The sequence below is a fragment of the Argopecten irradians genome, chromosome 13, assembly GCF_041381155.1.
Source record: "Argopecten irradians isolate NY chromosome 13, Ai_NY, whole genome shotgun sequence".
Taxonomy (NCBI): Eukaryota; Metazoa; Mollusca; class Bivalvia; order Pectinida; family Pectinidae; genus Argopecten; species Argopecten irradians.
In genome coordinates, this window is record NC_091146.1 from 37,327,411 (window position 1) to 37,348,684 (window position 21,274).

At 34.5% G+C, this 21,274-nt stretch overlaps 1 pseudogene; it reads left to right on the forward strand.

Annotated features, from left to right (window-relative positions):
* The window catches only part of LOC138306085 (uncharacterized), a 29,293-nt pseudogene extending 18,134 nt beyond the window's left edge, over positions 1-11,159 (forward strand).
* Positions 11,160-21,274: the final 10,115 nt, after the last annotated feature.

Consider the following 21,274-nt stretch of genomic DNA (forward strand, 5'->3'; position numbering starts at 1 on the left):
CAGAGACTTGATCAGCAGAGACTTGATCAGTAAAGACTTGACAAGTAGAATTTTGATCAGCTGAGAATTGATCAGCAGAGACTTGACCGACAGAAACTTGATTAGCATACTTGACCAGTAGACACTTGGCCAGCAGATACTTGATCAGTAGGGACTTGACCAGTAGATACTTGATCGTTAGAGGCTCAGTTACTCAGTAGAGACTTGACCAGAGAGACTTGACCAGCAGATCGAGACTTGATCTCTCAGCAGAGACTTGAACAACAGAGAATTGATCAGTGAAGACTTAACTAGTAGAAACTTAATCAGGTGAGACTTGACCAGAAAGACTTGACTAACAGAGACTTGATCATAAGAGACTTGATCAGTAGGGACTTGACCAGCAGAGACTTGATCAGTAGGGACTTGACCAGCAGACTTGATCAGCAAAGGCTTGACTAACCAACTTGACCAGCATACTTGACCAGTAGAAACTTTATAAGCAGAGACTTGACCTGCAGATACTTGATCAGTAGAGACTTTAATAGTGGAGACTTGATCACATAGACTTGATCAGCAGTGACTTGATCAGTAGGGAATTGACCAGCAGAGATTTGATCAGTAGGGACTTGACAAGCAGACTTGATCAGCAAATGCCTTACTAACAAACTTCATCAGCATACTCGACCAGAGAGACTTGACCTTCAGAGACTTTATCACTCAGCAGAGACTTAATCAACAGAGACTTGATAATTAGGTACTTGACCAGCAAACTTGATCAGCATAGACTTGACCAGTAGATACCTGATCAATAAAGACTTTATCAGTAGAAACTTTATCAGCGGAGACTTGACCTGCAGAGACTTGATCAGTTGAGACTTGATCACAGAGACTTGATCAGCAGATACTTGACCAGTTGAGACTTGATCAGCAGAGAGACTTGATCACAGAGACTTGATCAGTAGAGACTTGACCAGTTGAGACTTGATCAGCAGAGACTTGATCAGCAGAGACTTGAGATGTATGTAATCAGTGTGATCATTTTGTAAAAGTTTGAACGATAATTGTCCGTGTTTATGCTGTGAAAACGTAGGTTGTATGTACTTGTCAGAAAAAAGAAGCAGTTTCTGCAGTTTTAGGGCAGGTAACTCCCACAACAAAATAAAATAAAAATGTACTTTTATAGCATACACATACTTTTCATATTAATATATAAACCGACTCAATGAAGATTATTCTTTTGAGACAAAGATTTGATTTTGATCATTCGATCTTGTTTCCATAACATTGCAGATAGTAACATCAACCCAGTTGGAGCTGAGAGAGTCAGTCAGCTGATGAATTCTTTCATCTCTGGTGCCGTCCCTGGTCAGACCGAAAGTAATGCATCAAGCGAAAATGCAGGAACAATAGCCAACCCGGAAATCTTTTGTGGAGCAGTGGCCAACCCAACAACTGGCAATTGCAATCAACGTATGACATTATTTTCAGCGTAGATTATATGTGCATGAACTCAAAATCTGCTTGATTTAATGTAAATTTGCTTACTCATATTTCGGTATAATTATATAGAAATTACAAAATATTTTGATGAATCATAAATGAAATAAAGTCTTATTTGTATCCTAATACGAAAATTTTATGAAATTAATGAAAATATGAACAATTTGCCATACATCTTGCATGCACTAAGACATGTTGTTACATGTTATTAAACCAATCTCAAAGTTACGTAGGTCAAACATTGAAAATCTTGAATTCACTACCTAGGCCAATTTTCTGTATCATGATGTCCATGCTTCAGACACGATTCATGGACACTGGTTCCCTAAGGCATCTTAGTTTGTCATCCATTAGTCACAGTACATACATTTCATTCATCAGTCAACAGTCAAAACTCTTTTCCCGAGGTGTTGGGACCAATCCGATTAACTGTTTTTGGGTTTGTCCCAACACAGAGAAGAAATATTTTGACTGTTGACGGACATGGCATGAAACAACAGTTTTATTTTACTTGAACCGCAATCTTAAACTTATCACAGCTTCTGGGGAGAAAGAATTTCTTCAAAAGACTATTTTGGTCTGCTGATGTTTATGATATCAACAATTAATTATGACGTCAACAATTTAGTGTATGCAAACGTTTCTCGCAAAATTATGGACCGGAATAGATTCTGAGGATTTGTATATTTGTAACGATTTTCAAGCCATTTTATGTGAAAACAGTCGTAAATTATTTTATTTACATTTACATAGAGGGTCGAGTAGCAACAACATCTTATCCCCCAATGTATGTCAATCTAATTCTTATTTCTTACTCTTTTCAGTCACCGTCATTTATAATGATCTCAGGAAATATAAAGATGAGTTTAACATTGAGACTATGAAAGTAAAACATGCTGAGAATCTATCCATCGGGGAACAAACAGTTTTACCACCAGGTATGTATTTAAATTACGTAGCATTTAATGCTATTGGAATAAACACAATTTATACAACAATTGATGCTGCAATATAACATGTAAAATTTATCATTTGGGGCCGCGGTGGCTGAGTGGTTAAGATGTTCCGACATATTACCACAAGCTCTCCACCTCAGGATGCGGGTTCAAATCCCATTAGGGGCAGTTGCCAGATACTGACCGCTGGTCGGTGGTTTTTCTCCAGGTACTTCGGCTTTCCTCCACCAACAAACCTGGCACGTCCTTACATGACCTTGGCTATTAATAGGACGTTAAACTAATAAAACCAAACCAAACTAAATTATCATTATTTCTATGTCCGTAAAACTGGAGAGGACTATTATAGTGTTAGTGTCAGTCTGTCTGTCCATGTCTGTCTGTCTGTCTGTCCGTCCGCCCATCTGTCTGTCCGGATGATGATTTCCAGATGATAACTTCTGAATTTAGTAATAAATTTTGTTGAAACATCATGTAATGGTAGTTTATGAGGTAACACATCTCTGGGTTGATGTTGGGTTCAAAAGTTCAACTACAAATGTCACTTACTAAAAATAGATTAAGGTCAATGTAATAACAGGTGGGGACCAGTAGGGGTCATATAATTTGTTTGTACTGAATAAAGCTTTACGGGCTTATTGATATATACTAGCTAGATATGCTCAACTATTGTCATTAGCTAGTACATTGTCATGTTGAGTTTGATATAGAATATCGACCTGATGTTGTTTTTGTAAGAAACGCCAAGTCAATATTTCTTTTGTGACATCACAACCAGGCTGATATTGTATTTGTCCATTGTCTAAACATTTCACTCTGCATGGTGGTGTACTATGTACTATGGCCATCGGTTATTCTTCTGTAATTAACATGCACATAAGATAATCTTTTTGACACTTGTCAAAGAATCTACATATCAAATATAAGTTTAAAGATATGTAATTCGGTCGCTGTGGTGGTATGTCGCCCTTAAAGAATCTAAAATAAGGATATAAGGATATAAGGCTTTGCACTTGGCCATTATATAGGTCCATACTGTAATTTATGAAATAATATAATTGGTTGGTCTACATACAAAACATGTTCATGTACTATAATTTTATGAATCTGAGAATCATAATATGTTTCTTGTTTTCTAGGTGGTCCTCCTGTTTCCGATTTTTCGGCAGGTAGTTCAAGTCACTCCCAAAGTAAGTTTCACAGGTGAAAATTTGGATATGATAAAGTGATATTGAGCATGCATTATTAACTAATAGTTAATGTAACGTAATTAATGTTACTAGTCATATGGCAAGATATTGTAATACAGAAATAATGTAATGTAATGTCATAGCAAGTATTGTAATATAATGTCATTATTATGTTTTACTAGTCATATGGCAAGATATTGTAATACAGAAATATGTATAATGTACTGCATATATAAACTATGTCATATGGCAAGATATTGTAATACAGAAATAATGTAATGTCATATGACATGATATTGTTATACAGAAACATATGCATTAATCATAAAAGCAAAGGATTTTTAGCTCGCCAGGCCCGAAGGGCTGGTGGGCTTATACCATGATGCAGCATCCATCGTCCACCCGTCCGTCTGTCAACATCTCCTTTAAATCGCTTCTAGGCATAGAGATCTACATTTGTTTTTGGTGGGACCAAATTGGGATAATAGAGGTAAATTCTTTAAATCGCTACTAGGCATAGAAATCTACATTTGTTTTTGGTGGGACCCAATAGGGATAATAGAGGTAAATTCTTTAAATCGCTACTAGGCATAGAAATCTACATTTGTTTTTGGTGGGACCCAATAGGGATAATAGAGGTAAATTCTTTAAATCGCTACTAGTCATATAGTTCTATATAGATCGTATGCTAGTTTGGCCAGGAACATGCTTGTGGGAAGGGGAACAGTGTTTATATAAATCTTGGCTCTGACAACCCTGGGGCAGGAAAAATGGAATGAAAATGAGATAAATTAGGTAAATTCTCTAATTTTGATAATAGTCATAGAGTTAAGCATGTATTGTAAGTTTTCCGTCTACTGAGACAATCATGCGATGTCCTATAAAGATTATGACGTCAAAACTACCTGTGACGTCACAATAGTGTTTTTACACACGTGTCTTACGATATTTATGACATGGCCGTATGACATGGCTGGACGGGTCAGTTATGTGATAAAATCTAATAGTTTATACTCTTACATGGTGGCGGAGTGGTTAAAATGTCTCTTCATAATTACCACAACCCTTCCAACTCTTGGTCGCGAGTTTTAATCCCATGTGGAGCATTTGTCAGGTACTGACTGCTAGTCCGTGGTTTTTCAAAGCTGGCACTTCCTGACCCTGGCTGTTAATAAGACGTTACACTAATAAAACCAAAACTCTGTTCTTATGGCATTGCTTAGTTCCAGGTGTGCGATACAGGCGCTCTGAGCCTCTCGTTCATTTTTAACTACCCTGGACGCTTATTTGGTCGAATACGGTTGAATATTTTGTTTTGAAACAGAGTACTAACAATATCGAAGACAAGGCAAATTGTGTGAAAAAATAGTATAAATGAATTATTCTTATGTGAAATGTTTTTTTCTTTATTTTACAGAGATCCATCCTGACCTTTTACCTATAATAGGTGAGTCTTCTCAGCTTATATGTTAGTACAGTTTATACATTGATGTATTCACTATATATTAGTACAGTTTATACATTGATGTATTTACTATATGTTAGTACAGTTTATACATTGATGTATTTACTATATGTTAGTACAGTTTATACATTGATGTATTTACTATATGTTAGTACAGTTTATACATTGATGTATTTACTATATGTTAGTACAGTTTATACATTGATGTATTTACTATATGTTAGTACAGTTTATACATTGATGTATTTACTATATGTTAGTACAGTTTATACATTGATGTATTCACTATATGTTAGTACAGCTTATACATTGATGTATTTACTATATGTTAGTACAGCTTATACATTGATGTATTCACTATATGTTAGTGCAGTTTATACATTGATGTATTTACTATATGTTAGTACAGTTTATACATTGATGTATTTACTATATGTTAGTACAGTTTATACATTGATGTATTTACTATATGTTAGTACAGTTTATACATTGATGTATTTACTATATGTTAGTACAGTTTATACATTGATGTATTTACTATATGTTAGTACAGTTTATACATTGATGTATTTACTATATGTTAATACAGTTTATACATTGATGTATTTACTATATGTTAGTACAGCAGTTTATACATTGATGTATTTACTATATGTTAGTACAGTTTATACATTGATGTATTTACTATATGTTAGTACAGTTTATACATTGATGTATTTACTATATGTTAGTACAGTTTATACATTGATGTATTTACTATATGTAGTACAGTTTATACATTGATGTATTTACTATATGTTAGTACAGTTTATACATTGATGTATTTACTATATGTTAGTACAGTTTATACATTGATGTATTCACTATATGTTAGTACAGTTTATACATTGATGTATTTACTATATGTTAGTACAGTTTATACATTGATGTATTTACTATATGTTAGTACAGCTTATACATTGATGTATTCACTATATGTTAGTGCAGTTTATACATTGATGTATTTACTATATGTTAGTACTGCAGTTTATACATTGATGTATTTACTATATGTTAGTACAGTTTATACATTGATGTATTTACTATATGTTAGTACAGGTTTTATACATTGATGTATTCACTATATGTTAGTACAGTTTATACATTGATGTATTCACTATATGTTAGTACAGTTTATACATTGATGTTTTTACTATGTGTTAGTACAGTTTATACATTGATGTATTCACTATATGTTAGTACAGCTTATATATTGATGTATTTACTATATGTTAGTACAGTTTATACATTGATGTATTTACTATATGTTAGTACAGCTTATACATTGATGTATTTACTATATGATAGTACAGTTTATACATTGATGTATTCACTATATGTTAGTACAGTTTATACATTGATGTATTTACTATATGTTAGTACAGTTTATACATTGATGTATTTCACTATATGTTAGTACAGTTTATACATTGATGTATTTACTATATGTTAGTACAGTTTATACATTGATGTATTTACTATATGTTAGTACAGTTTATACATTGATGTATTCACTATATGTTAGTACAGCTTATACATTGATGTATTTACTATATGTTAGTACTGCAGTTTATACATTGATGTATTTACTATATGTTAGTACAGTTTATACATTGATGTATTCACTATATGTTAGTACAGTTTATACATTGATGTATTTTACTATATGTTAGTACAGTTTATACATTGATGTATTCACTATATGTTAGTACAGTTTATACATTGATGTATTTACTATATGTTAGTACAGTTTATACATTGATGTATTTACTATATGTTAGTACAGTTTATACATTGATGTATTTACTATATGTTAGTACAGTTTATACATTGATGTATTTACTATATGTTAGTACAGTTTATACATTGATGTATTCACTATATGTTAGTACAGCTTATACATTGATGTATTTACTATATGTTAGTACAGTTTATACATTGATGTATTTACTATATGTTAGTACAGTTTATACATTGATGTATTTACTATATGTTAGTACAGTTTATACATTGATGTATTCACTATATGTTAGTACAGTTTATACATTGATGTATTTACTATATGTTAGTACAGTTTATACATTGATGTATTTACTATATGTTAGTACAGTTTATACATTGATGTATTCACTATATGTTAGTACAGTTTATACATTGATGTATTTACTATATGTTAGTACAGTTTATACATTGATGTATTTACTATATGTTAGTACAGTTTATACATTGATGTATTCACTATATGTTAGTACAGCTTATACATTGATGTATTTACTATATGTTAGTACTGCAGTTTATACATTGATGTATTTACTATATGTTAGTACAGTTTATACATTGATGTATTTACTATATGTTAGTACAGTTTATACATTGATGTATTCACTATATGTTAGTACAGTTTATACATTGATGTATTTACTATATGTTAGTACAGTTTATACATTGATGTATTTACTATATGTTAGTACAGTTTATACATTGATGTATTCACTATATGTTAGTACAGCTTATACATTGATGTATTTACTATATGTTAGTACAGTTTATACATTGATGTATTTACTATATGTTAGTACAGTTTATACATTGATGTATTTACTATATGTTAGTACAGTTTATACATTGATGTATTTACTATATGTTAGTACAGTTTATACATTGATGTATTTACTATATGTTAGTACAGTTTATACATTGATGTATTTACTATATGTTAGTACAGTTTATACATTGATGTATTTACTATATGTTAGTACAGTTTATACATTGATGTATTTACTATATGTTAGTACAGCTTATACATTGATGTATTCACTATATGTTAGTGCAGTTTATACATTGATGTATTTACTATATGTTAGTACTGCAGTTTATACATTGATGTATTTACTATATGTTAGTACAGTTTATACATTGATGTATTTACTATATGTTAGTACAGCTTATACATTGATGTATTTACTATATGTTAGTACAGTTTATACATTGATGTATTTACTATATGTTAGTACAGTTTATACATTGATGTATTTACTATATGTTAGTACAGTTTATACATTGATGTATTTACTATATGTTAGTACAGTTTATACATTGATGTATTTACTATATGTTAGTACAGTTTATACATTGATGTTTTTACTATGTGTTAGTACAGTTTATACATTGATGTATTTACTATATGTTAGTACAGTTTATACATTGATGTATATACTATATGTTAGTACAGTTTATACATTGATGTATTTACTATATGTTAGTACAGTTTATACATTGATGTATTTACTATATGTTAGTACAGTTTATACATTGATGTATTTACTATATGTTAGTACAATTTATACATTGATGTATTTACTATATATTCGTACAGTTTATACATTAATGTATTTACTATATGTTAGTACAGTTTATACATTGATGTATTTACTATATGTTAGTACAGTTTATTCATTGATGTATTTACTATGTGTTAGTACATTGTGAGGATGTAAAGATATTAACTGTATTAAGAAAGTAATAAAAGTACCTTGACTCAACAACACAATTTTGTATTGTGATAATATCAGCTTTTTTTATTCGCTGTTTTGTACTTTTTGTTATATTTTTAGAAACAACTATTAGCTTGATCAAGACAGAAAAAGAAAAAGAAAAAAAGTTCATGCCGACCAAAGCTTACCATGATGCTCAAGAGAAGCTCCGAAAGAACAGAGTTTTAGTGATCAAGGGGAACACGGGGGATGGGAAAACGTCTACCACATTCCAGCTGGTTCACTGGTTGATGGAGGAGGAGGAGCAGTGCAGAACACCTGTTAAGATTGATGAAATCAAGGATTTGAAATTAATAGCTCCAAATTCTGGCCATGCTTGTATTATTGATGACATATTTGGTGAGAGAAACATTGGTAGATCGGATGTGCAAGAGTGGAACAAAAGGCTTAAAAATGTAGAAACACTTTTTGTTAATAAACAAAACCAGACAAATTATTTACTTATCACAATTCGAAATGAAATATTTAATGATTTGGCAAAAAATTCTCGAGGGACAGTTTTTACAAAAGACAACCTTATTGATCTAAGCTCAAATGAGTATAAAATCAAGGGTGAAAAACAAAAACTATTAGCAATGTACACGCCAACAAATCTGACATGGACAGAGGAAGAAGAGGAAAAAATTCTAGGTTATGCACCTCATATTGGATTCCCTCAATGTTGTCAACTTTTCTATAATTCTGCTGAATTGCAGAAAAAACGAGCAGATTTTTTTGAGAAACCAGTTCAATTTTTCATAGAAGCTCTGTCAAATTTACCAGAATGTCCTGCCATTCTGTTTCTCTTCCTCAATGGTGGAGAAATAAAAGTAAATGATTTAGACCCAAACGGGGATAAAGTAGACAAAACATTGTTAGAACAAGCATTTAGCATTGAATTAGTTGATAGTGAAGATCAAATAAACCTGGAGAATGAGAAAAAACAAGTAGGTTTTGTAAGAAAGAGTTTAGACAAACTATTAGGATTTTTGGTAAGGAAGGAGAAACATTGGTGTGGTGAGGAAGTGTACAGATTTGATCATGATTCTATATATGTCACTGTAGCTCTGTTGTATGGAAAGAAAACAGCTGTTGGCTACATAAAACATTGTCCAAGAAAAGCACTCAGTTATCTAACAACTGTAAAAACATCTACAGACATGGTTGTCATATCACCTGGTCATTACAATGATTTGTGTGAACGTTTGCTCCGAGAGTTTGAGAGTGTGGAGATGTATGATATGGAGATGTATGATTATGATACTGTGATTGGTTCTCTAGATGTGTGGAAAGATCCTGTATTTGTTGAGATGTTTGACAAGTATTTGAATGAGAAAAAGGCTAATAAAGTTGACATATTGAATAAAGCATGTTTGTCTGGATCAGTTCAATTAGCTTTGTATCTGTTGAAAAAAGGTGTAAAACCTGACGAGGACACAATGTTACGTGTGGTGAAGGGAGGGAGTGTATGGACCTGTACAATACAGTACGACAGTATGGTGTCACTCCTACAGGGAGGGATGAGTTAGGTAGGAATGTCCTACATGTGGCGTGTATGTTACAGAGAGAATCTATAGTAGCAGACTTGTGTAAAGATTACCCTCACCTCGTACATGGTACTGATAGGTGGGGACTAACACCGCTCCATTGGGCGGCGGAGACAGGAAACTGTTCTATGTTCCAGACAGTAGAAAAAACTGTACTTAAATGTTTGTGTAGACACCAATGTCTGAGAGTAGACGGTTCTTTGGTACATATAGATTGTGAGTGTAGTCAGTACATGTGTCAGTTAGTGGACATTGTCTGGGGAGGACTGTGTTACATTGGAGTTGTGTGTGGGGACAAAAGGATTTGTGTTTGTATATTTGTAGGTCTTACCCCGCCATGACGGCGTGTAGAGATAGGCTCGGCCGTCATTGTCTACATTATATAGCTAGACATACAACAGATGTAGACATGTTTATTGAGTGTGAGAGACATGTAAGGAAACACACGGAAACATTAAAACAGAAGTACGACATTAAAACTATACTGGACGGGGAGGGGAGATCTGTTTTAGACTGGGCGAAATGTAGGGGAACAGTAAACAACCCTTTGTATGACCATCTTATGGGAGTGTTTTCTGAATAAATATGATATCATTCACACTAGTAAGTATACACAAATAATCATCACAAATCATATTAAACAATCATGTATAAATTCCAGGATAAAATTAAGTATTTTCCAGGGGACAATCGATCCATTGTCGAGTTTTTGGTCCCGATTTTACCGAACGACTTCGAGCTGCGCCTCTAGGGGTGTCCTCGACGACGTCCGAGTACACGGGTCAGGAACTAGGACGTTAAGCAAGATCAGTCGATCAATGTATATATATTAAAAATAATGAGTAACATTGAATGATATTTTTTATCTTGTTTGTACAATATTTGATATTTTACGTATAAACCAGTCATTAAAACAAAATAAAATACAATGTTTTGATAATTCAGCAGAGTTGTTTTAGGTTTTTATATTTTCGTTTTTTGAAGAGCTAAACACATATATTTCACCTCATTATGACATATATTTCACTTTGGTTCAATAAAAACATTTTTTATAGTAAGACTACAATATGAAAGACGAGGTGTAAGCTATTCAGAATCTTTTTATTTATTTTTATTTTTATTTTTTTTTTAATTATTTTTTTTTTGTTTGATTGAATTAATTTATTTATTTTGCCTTGGTTGTAACAACAAAAAAAAAAGAGAAAAAAATCAAGACTTTAAAATCATTTATTTTGCTCCGAACAACAATTTCTCTTCCTTTTTAATACAAATTAAAAGATAGTCGTTAGCGTTTTAACTTTTGTAATGAAAGTGTCGAATCGCGATTTTGTTTGCGGTACAAGGGAAATAACTCGTATAAGTACTAACACCATTGCATGACGAGAGAAGTCACACGAAAATGACCGACACGTTCCATTTGAGTAGGTTTGGGTCTGAGTTGTACAGACACGTTCCATTTGAGTAGGTATGCGTCTGAGTTGTACAGACACGTTCCATTTGAGTAGGTATGGGTCTGAGTTGTACAGACACGTTCCATTTGAGTAGGTATGGGCCTGAGTTGTACATTTATATTATTTTAATATTTTGATTGACATTGTAAACAGTTTTCTCCAATTTATTTGTCGTACAGTAGGTTATACATTTATGCGTTATCTTTGTCACATTTCTGGCATTGTATTGTATTTTATTTTATTGTATTTCGAGCTCAAACCGATATTCTAAAATGGCCTTGTATATGTAACACAATGCTAGATTTTATAGAAATATAATCATTGCCTCCCCTAGGAATCGAACTCTGGTCCTCTGACTTGATAATCTCACGCTCGCAATCAACTGATTGAGCTTAAGAAAGTCTCTATCCGAGAGGTATATTGTATAGTGTGTATTCAACAGAGTTTCTACATATATATGGCTATAACGTAATGATGTCATATTTTGGATGTTCTCTAAAATATACGGAGACAGATTTTCTCTGCATTACTGTATGAATAGTGGACGCTTTACTTGTAAATGCTGAATATGTTGAGTGTATAATTAAATGGTATGTATTCAAAATTACTCGTATGAAAGAGAGATCTATAAAATGTATGTATTCTGTACATGACTTTTATACTGGGAGTATATGTTAGATTTGATCTATAAAATGTATGTATTCTTGATATAACTTTGATACTGAGAGTATATGTTAGATTTGATCTATAAAATGTATGTATTCTGTATTTGACTTTGATACTGAGAGTATATGTTAGATTTGATCTATAAAATATATGTATTCTGAATATGATTTTGGTAGTATATGTTAGGTGGTGTCATATTCATTGACAATTTACCATTCAATATTTCAGTTTCATTTGTCTTCAGTATTTGTCTAAGCCAATTCTACACAAACAGTTTATATTTAAAGCAAGAACACGACAATCATGTCATTAGCACGTGCTTTGTACTTTGTATTTAACAACGTTAATATTGTGTGTATATAATAAAAATAAACATTCATAATACCATCTTCTGTTGTTGTGACATTTTAGGTCATCTGACCAGATGGATGGCCTATAGTGACGTCCGTCGTCATGGCTGAAACTTGCTTCAAATGATCCTGACATGACCGCTACAAAGTGTTGTTATTTTTCGGGTCAATCCGAAATCTAAGATGGCCGACACAACCGCCATCCTGAAAACAAATTTTGAACTTCTTCTCAATTGCTGCCAGTGCGATTTGACTGAAATTTATCTAAAATGATTAAACATGGTCCTGACAAGGTGTTATTAATTTTTGGGTCGATCCGAAATCCAAGATACCATATCTAATTTATTTCCTATGTGACTGTGGCAAAGGTATTCAGTTGATCATTAAGGTCCTTGGGCCTCTTGTTTATGATATGTACGGTCTTAAATGAAATTTCATTTCATCTATTTTATCGCTCCAGGTTATATTTTCCTACAATCTGATTACAATACAGATATTTTTAGACTACGTTTGATAAGAGGATCTGACAACATCCCATTAGGGGTTACGTTCTGGTGACCTTTGGAAATGGCCGATCACATTGCTGTAACCAGAATCTTGTCTGGGAACGAACAGTTTGAAAAAGCTGTCAGAATTAGTTTCATGTACGTAATCCTCTCCCCAAAGAGCACAACAAAGCTAATAATATATGTACACTGGGACGAAATAGCGTTTTCAAATGATGTAGCAAGGTGAAGAAAATAATCTGATGTACGGGTGGAATAAAGGTCATCCGAACATGACCCCTTATGGGATGTCGTCAAATCAGATAGATTCCCCTAATGACACGTACAAATATATTACATGTGAGAAATCAATGGGTATCGGGCGGAATAATACATATACGCCACTGTCAGTTTCAAAAAATAGGATATTGTCTTAATGAAAACACTTCATTGAATAGTTGTGTAGGATTGATTGATGAAAATTATATCGGCCTTTATAAGTTATAACGTCAGTAAACATTTTGTGAAGATTTGCAGGAAATACTATTGTTTTACCAATAAATTAAATTATGGGTAGAGTTTTTGTCCTGGTGAACTAATTTTCAGATCCCTGTGTACGCTAGGATGGGTCCAAATATATATAAACTTTACCTAATTCTCAAATCCATGTGTGCACTGGGAAAGGTTCAAATGTATATAAACTGTAAATAATTCTCGCAGATCCCTGTGTACACTAGGATAGGTCCAAATATGTATAAACTGTAACTAAGTCTCAGATCCCTGTTTTCATAAGATAAAATATAAACTGTAACTAATTTTCAGATCCCTGTGTACACTAAGATAGATCCATCCAAATATATATGAACTGCAACTAATTATCAGATCCCTGTGTACACTAGGAGAGGTCCAAATATATATAAACTGTAACTAATTCTCTCAGATCCCTGTGTACACTAGGATAGGTCCAAATGTATATAAACTGTAACTAATTCTCAGATCCCTGTGTACACTAGGAGAGGTCCAAATATATATAAACTGTAACTAATTCTCTCAGATCCCTGTGTACACTAGACTGTGATGTCATCTTTTGTCGTCACCAGTGCTTGTTTTGTGTAAAGGAACGAATCAGGATATATAGGTACTTGTCGAAGTGAGAGAATGGCAGGTCAGATATAACACAAAGTTATTTTGTCGCATATTTTCTATATTTAACTTTGTTTAATACGACTAAAGTTCTAAACAAATTTTACCTTATAACTTTACAATTAGAAGATAGTCAACAATGCATCATCGGATCCGGAAGTGTAAACTTACATGTACTGATCGGCAAATGAAAACATGGCGTCTAATACCGGCGCATCCTCCATACTCCAGGGGTTCCGATCACTTACGATCTCTACACCCCTGGAGTATCTCATAGTAAAACTGAAGGCAACAGAACGGAACACGTAATTTGGTCCTTTGATGTACACCAAAAGAGACATATAACGGTACACTGTGGTTGACTGTGTGGCTTTGAAGTCGGCGGTAGCGCTCTCTTTGTAGTCTTCTAAGGAAACCTTTTGTAAAATTGTTTCAACATTTTGACATTCATGACGTGACTAATCCATACAATTTGAACATTAATTTTTGTAAACAATCTGGATTTTACACAATTAATATCTTACAAATACATTTTCTAATGTTGTTTTAGAAAAAATATCATGAAACAAGTTTTTGACAATGAAATGCCATCAATCATCATTTAGCAATCAGTGAATGTTGTTCGATCAAACAAAGCGATTGGTATTTCTTATATATTTCTTGAATTGTCAGGCGTATGCTTTTCATTATCTTTCGGACTAAGTGTATCAGAACCATTAAGTATCAATTTCAAATTAATATTCGTATTATACAAAGACAATTTTCTCATAAGTATGACACGGTGGTGATTGAATTGGTCACATTGGTAAAAAATAATGAAGTGCATTTTCTATAGGAAATAAACAACGACAAGATGGTGATAAAACTAAATTAACTTTGAATAAATCAGCATTTAACGCACTGCAACCATGACGAAGTCTTGTATGCATAATATCAAGATTTTCTGTTTCCAACTGACCGTCTTGCTACAGTCTTTTTCCGTTTGATTAGAGTTTTAAATTTTGTAACAGTATTTCTGAAGATCTTACTGTCAAATCTAATGAATTCCAAAGCTTCACTGTACTGGGAAGAAACGATTTTTCAAATAGCACTAGGCGACACCTAGGGGATACATAATCATGATTATTTCTTAAGTTATAAACGGTACGTTCATTAACCCTATCAGGTAAAATATCATGTAAATAAGACGGAGCTATATTATGATGAATTTTATAAAATAATGATAATTTTTTCTGCTTCCGTCTTTCCGATAATGTGTCCCAACCAGTTTCCATATATATAATGAATTTCTACTTGCGAAAGAGGTTAAACCTGTAACTATTCCTGGCAGCTTCTAATGGTATTTTTTCTAATTTTTCTGAATCTAAATTGGTGCATCCATCCCACACCTCACTCGCGTATTCCAATAAAGGTCTAATAAACACAGTATATAATTTAGACAGCGTTTCCCCTTTTAATGTAAATTTGTTCAACTTGCGCAAAACTGACAAATGCCGTGAGGGCGGAGTTAGCAATATTAGTAATATGCGTTTTTTTCCCATTTCATATTTTCATTCAGAGTTATACCCAAGTGTTTGTGTAAACCACCGTTAGTCAAGATCGTGTTATCAAATTGCAAATTAATATCTAATTTTTCAAGAGAACCGTTAAATAAAACTACTTCGGTTTTATTAGGATTAAAAATTTACTTTCCATTTCCATTGACCAGCGCTCTATAATTGATAAATCATGATTTTATGTGTTGTTCAATATCTTGGATGTTATTTGAAGAATACGCGAGAGAGGTGTCGTCAGCAAACATTCTTGATAAGGGAAAACAAATGTTCAGATATATCGTTTATGAATATCAAAAATAACAATGGTCCAAGAACCGACCCTTGAGGAACGCCAGCTTTTAAATAACCAGGATTTGAGTAACAATCACCAATAACGACAATTTGATTTCTATCACTTATATAATCTTTTATCCAATTTTATAGATATTTCCCCTGATACCATTTGAAAAGAGTTTTTTAAGTAATCCACGATGCCATACCCTATCAAATGCTTTTGAAATATCGAAAAATACCATACAAGTTTGTTGTTTATTTTCTAATGATACACATATATTATGATAAATTTCTGAAAAGTTGGGATACGGTAAGAGTGTCCCGGAAGAAAACCAGACTGATACTTATATAGAAGATTGTTATCGATGACAAAATTATGCAGATGTTTATAAATAGCCCGCTCTAAAACTTTACTTACAGTATTAGAAGTGAAATCGGCCTGTAATTAGAGGTTAGAAACGTTCACCCTTTTTGAATATAGGCATTAACACAGCAGTTTACCATTGACTAGGCAATTTACACTGTCTCAGGAGGATAGATTAATAAAGTAATTGCAAAGGAAACACACGGTTTTCAGCTGTGTTTTTTAACATTTCGTGACTAATAGTAATCTTTTGCAGGCCTGTGATTTGGTTCAGATTTTCCCCCTGAGCTGTGTTCAGATTTTCCCCCTGAGCTGCCTTCAGTCGGTCCGCTTAAAAACTTCGAAATATCCAAATGCAACATTTCACCGCTTGAAAATTACCTAACCAGTACATCGATTATACAATTATGATGTCAAGATATTGAACATACCTTTAAATCTTAAATATATTTTGTGTATGCATAGACATTCAACACATTCAGTGTTGTCGTCCTATCACGGTACACCGGAAATAGCTACACGTGAAGCAAAAGAGTAAAATATCAGTTTGACAGAAGGTAAGATAATTCACTGTTTTACCTGTATCATAAGCCCCTGTAATCCTTGGTCTTATCGTTGCAGAACAGATTTTAGTTACGTTACAGATAAAGATTGTGAATTTTGAATGCAGCGTTTTAGAAATAATTAGAAACAATAGGTGATGTGTACCTGCACAAAAGTTAGACTGACGTAAACTTTTTATCTATATTTCAAAATAAATTTATATATATAAATCCTTCAACTTTTTTTTCTATACTTTAAAATAAATATAAATATAAAGATATTACAAGTCGAATATTAATATTTATATATATAAATCCTTTTGTACAAAACACCGATAATCTGAGTTGCTTTGATGATTTATACATTTTTTTTTTTATTATAGTATGACATATGTGTGTACGGAGTATAGCTAAAATGTTAATTGTAGTGTACGAAGTATAGCTAAAATTGTAATTGTAGTGTACGGAGTATAGCTAAAATTGTAATTGTAATGTACGGAGTATAGCTAAAATTGTAATTGTAGTGTACGGAGTATAGCTAAAATTGTAATATGTAGTGTACGGAGTATAGATAAAATTGTAATTGTAGTGTACGGAGTATAGCTAAAATTGTATTTGTAATGTACGGGAGTATAGCTACAATTGTAATTGTAGTGTTCGGAGTATAGCTAAAATTGTAATTGTAGTGTACGGAGTATAGCTAAAATTGTATTTGTAATGTACGGAGTATAGCTAAAATTGTATTTGTAATGTATGGAGTAAAGCTAAAATTGTAAATTGTCGTGTACGGAGTATAGCTAAAATTGTAATTGTAGTGTACGGAGTATACAGCTAAAATTGTAATTGTAGTGTACGGAGTATAGCTAAAATTGTAATTGTAGTGTACGGGAGTATAGCTAAAATTGCAATTGTAATGAATGGAGTAAAGCTAAAATTGTAATTTGTCGTGTACGGAGTATAGCTAAAATTGTAATTGTAGTGAACAGAGTATAGCTCGCGAAGTGTACGGAGTATACCGTAGTATTACTGCCAGAGCACCTTCCGGATTCCGTACACGGATCGGATCTGTTTTACAGAACAAGGACATACACCGTAAGTATTACTGCCAGAGCACCTTCCGGATTCCGTACACAGGATCGGATCGGTTTTACAGAACAAGGACATACGCCGTAAGTATTACTACCATAAGCACCTTCCGGATTCCATACACGGATCGGATCAGTTTTACAGAACAAGGACATACGCCGTAAGTATTACTACCATAGCACCTTCCGGATTCCGTACACGGATCGGATCAGTTTTACAGAACAAGGACATACACCGTAAGTATTACTGCCAGAGCACCTTCAGGATTCCGTGACACGGAATGGATCAGTTTTACAGAACAAGGATATACACCGTAAGTATTACTGCCAGAGCACCTTCAGGATTCCGTACACGGATCGGATCAGTTTTACAGAACAAGGATATACACCGTAAGTATTACTGCCAGAGCACCTTCCGGATTCCGTACACGGAATGGATCAGTTTTACAGAACAAGGATATACACCGTAAGTATTACTGCCAGAACACCTTCCGGATTCCGTACACGGATCGGATCAGTTTTACAGAACAAGGATATACACCGTAAGTATTACTGCCAGAGCACCTTCCGGATTCCGTACACGGAATGGATCAGTTTTTTACAGAACAAGGATATACACCGTAAGTATTACTGCCAGAGCACCTTCCGGATTCCGTACACGGAATGGATCAGTTTTACAGAACAAGGATATACACCGTAAGTATTACTGCCAGAACACCTTCCGGATTCCGTACACGGATCGGATCAGTTTACAGAACAAGGATATACACCGTAAGTATTACTGCCAGAGCACCTTCCGGATTCCGTACACGGAATGGATCAGTTTTTTACAGAACAAGGATATACACCGTAAGTATTACTGCCAGAACACCTTCGGATTCCGTACACGGATCGGATCAGTTTTACAGAACAAGGATATACACCGTAAGTATTACTGCCAGAACACCTTCCGGATTCCGTACACGGATCGATCAGTTTTACAGAACAAGGATAAATACACCGTAAGTATTACTGCCAGAACACCTTCCGTGATTCCGTAACGGATCGGATCCGTACACGGATCGATTGTTTAACAGAACAAGGACATACGCGTAAGTATTGCTTCCAGAGCACCTTCCGGATTCCGTACACAGGATCGGATCTGTTTTACAGAACAAGGACATACACTTTAAGTATTACTGCCAGAGCACCTTCAGGATTCCGTACACGGATCGGATCATTTTTACAGAACAATGACATACACCGTAAGTATTACTGCCAGAACACCTTCCGGATTCCGTACACGGATCGGATCGGTTTTACAGAACAAGGATATACACCGTAAGTATTACTGCCAGAACACCTTCCGGATTCCGTACACGGATCGGATCAGTTTTACAGAACAATGGACATACACCGTAAGTATTACTGCCAGAACACCTTCCCGGATTCCGTACACGGATCGGATCAGTTTTACAGAACAATGACATACACCGTAAGTATTACTGCCAGAACACCTTCCGGATTCCGTACACGGATCGGATCAGTTTTACAGAACAAGGACATACACTTTAAGTATTACTGCCAGAGCACCTTCAGGATTCCGTACACGGATCGGATTCAGTTTTACAGAACAATGACATACACCGTAAGTATTACTGCCAGAACACCTTCCGGATTCCGTACACGGATCGGATCAGTTTTACAGAAACAATGACATACACCGTAAGTATTACTGCCAGAACACCTTCCGGATTCCGTACAAAGGATCGGATCAGTTTTTACAGAACAAGAATAATACACCGTAAGTATTACTGCCCAGAGCACCTTCCGGATTCCATACACGGATCGGATCAGTTTTACAGAACAAGGACATACACCGTAAGTATTACTGCCAGAACACCTTCCGGATTCCGTATACACGGATCGGATCAGTTTTTTACAGAACAAGGATATACACCGTAAGTATTACTGCCAGAGCACCTTCCGGATTCCGTACACGGATCGGATCAGTTTTACAGAACAAGGATATACACCGTAAGTATTACTGCCAGAGCACACCTTCCGGATTCCGTACACGGATCGGATCAGTTTTACAGAACAAGGATATACACCGTATAGTATTACTGCCAGAGCACCTTCAGGATTCCGTACACGGATCGGATCAGTTTTACAGAACAAGGACATACACCGTAAGTATTACTGCCAGAAACCACCTTCCGGATTCCGTACACGGATCGGATCTATTTTACAGAACAAGGACATACTCCGTAAGTATTACTGCCAGAGCACCTTCCGGATTCCGTACACGGATCGGATCGGTTTTACAGAACAAGGACATACACCGTAAGTATTACTGGGTCCAGAACACCTTCCGGATTTACGTACACGGATCGGATTCTAGTTTTACAGAACAAGGACATACTCCGTAAGTATTACTGCCAGAGCACCTTCCGGATTCCGTACACGGATCGGATCGGTTTTACAGAAACAAGGACATACACCGTAAGTATTTACTGCCCAGAACACCTTCCGGATTCCGTACACGGATCGGATCAGTTTTACAGAACAAGGACATACACCGTAAGTATTACTGTCAGAGCACCTTCCGGATTCCGTACACGGATCGGATCAGTTTTACAGAACAAGGACATACACCGTAAGTATTACTGCCAGAGCAACCTTCAGGATTCCGTACACGGATAGGATCGGTTTTACAGACCAAGGACACGACACCGTAAGTATTACTGCCAGAGCACCTTCCGGATTCCGTACACGGATCGGATCAGTTTTACAGAACAAGGATATACACCGTAAGTATTACTGCCAGAGCACCTTCCGGATTCCGTACACGGATCGGGATCAGTTTTACAGAACAAGGACATACACCGTAAGTATTACTGCCAGAGCACCTTCCGGATTCCGTACAAGGATCAGATCTGTTTTACAGAACAAGGACATACACCGTAAGTATTACTGCCAGAGCACCTTCCGGATTCCGTACACGGATCGGATCAGTTTTTACAGAACAAGGACATACACCGTAAGTATTACTGCCAGAGCACCTTCCGGATTCCGTACACGGATCGGATCAGTTTTACAGAACAAGGACATACACCGTAAGTATTACTGCCAGAGCACCTTCAGGATTCCGTACACGGATCGGAT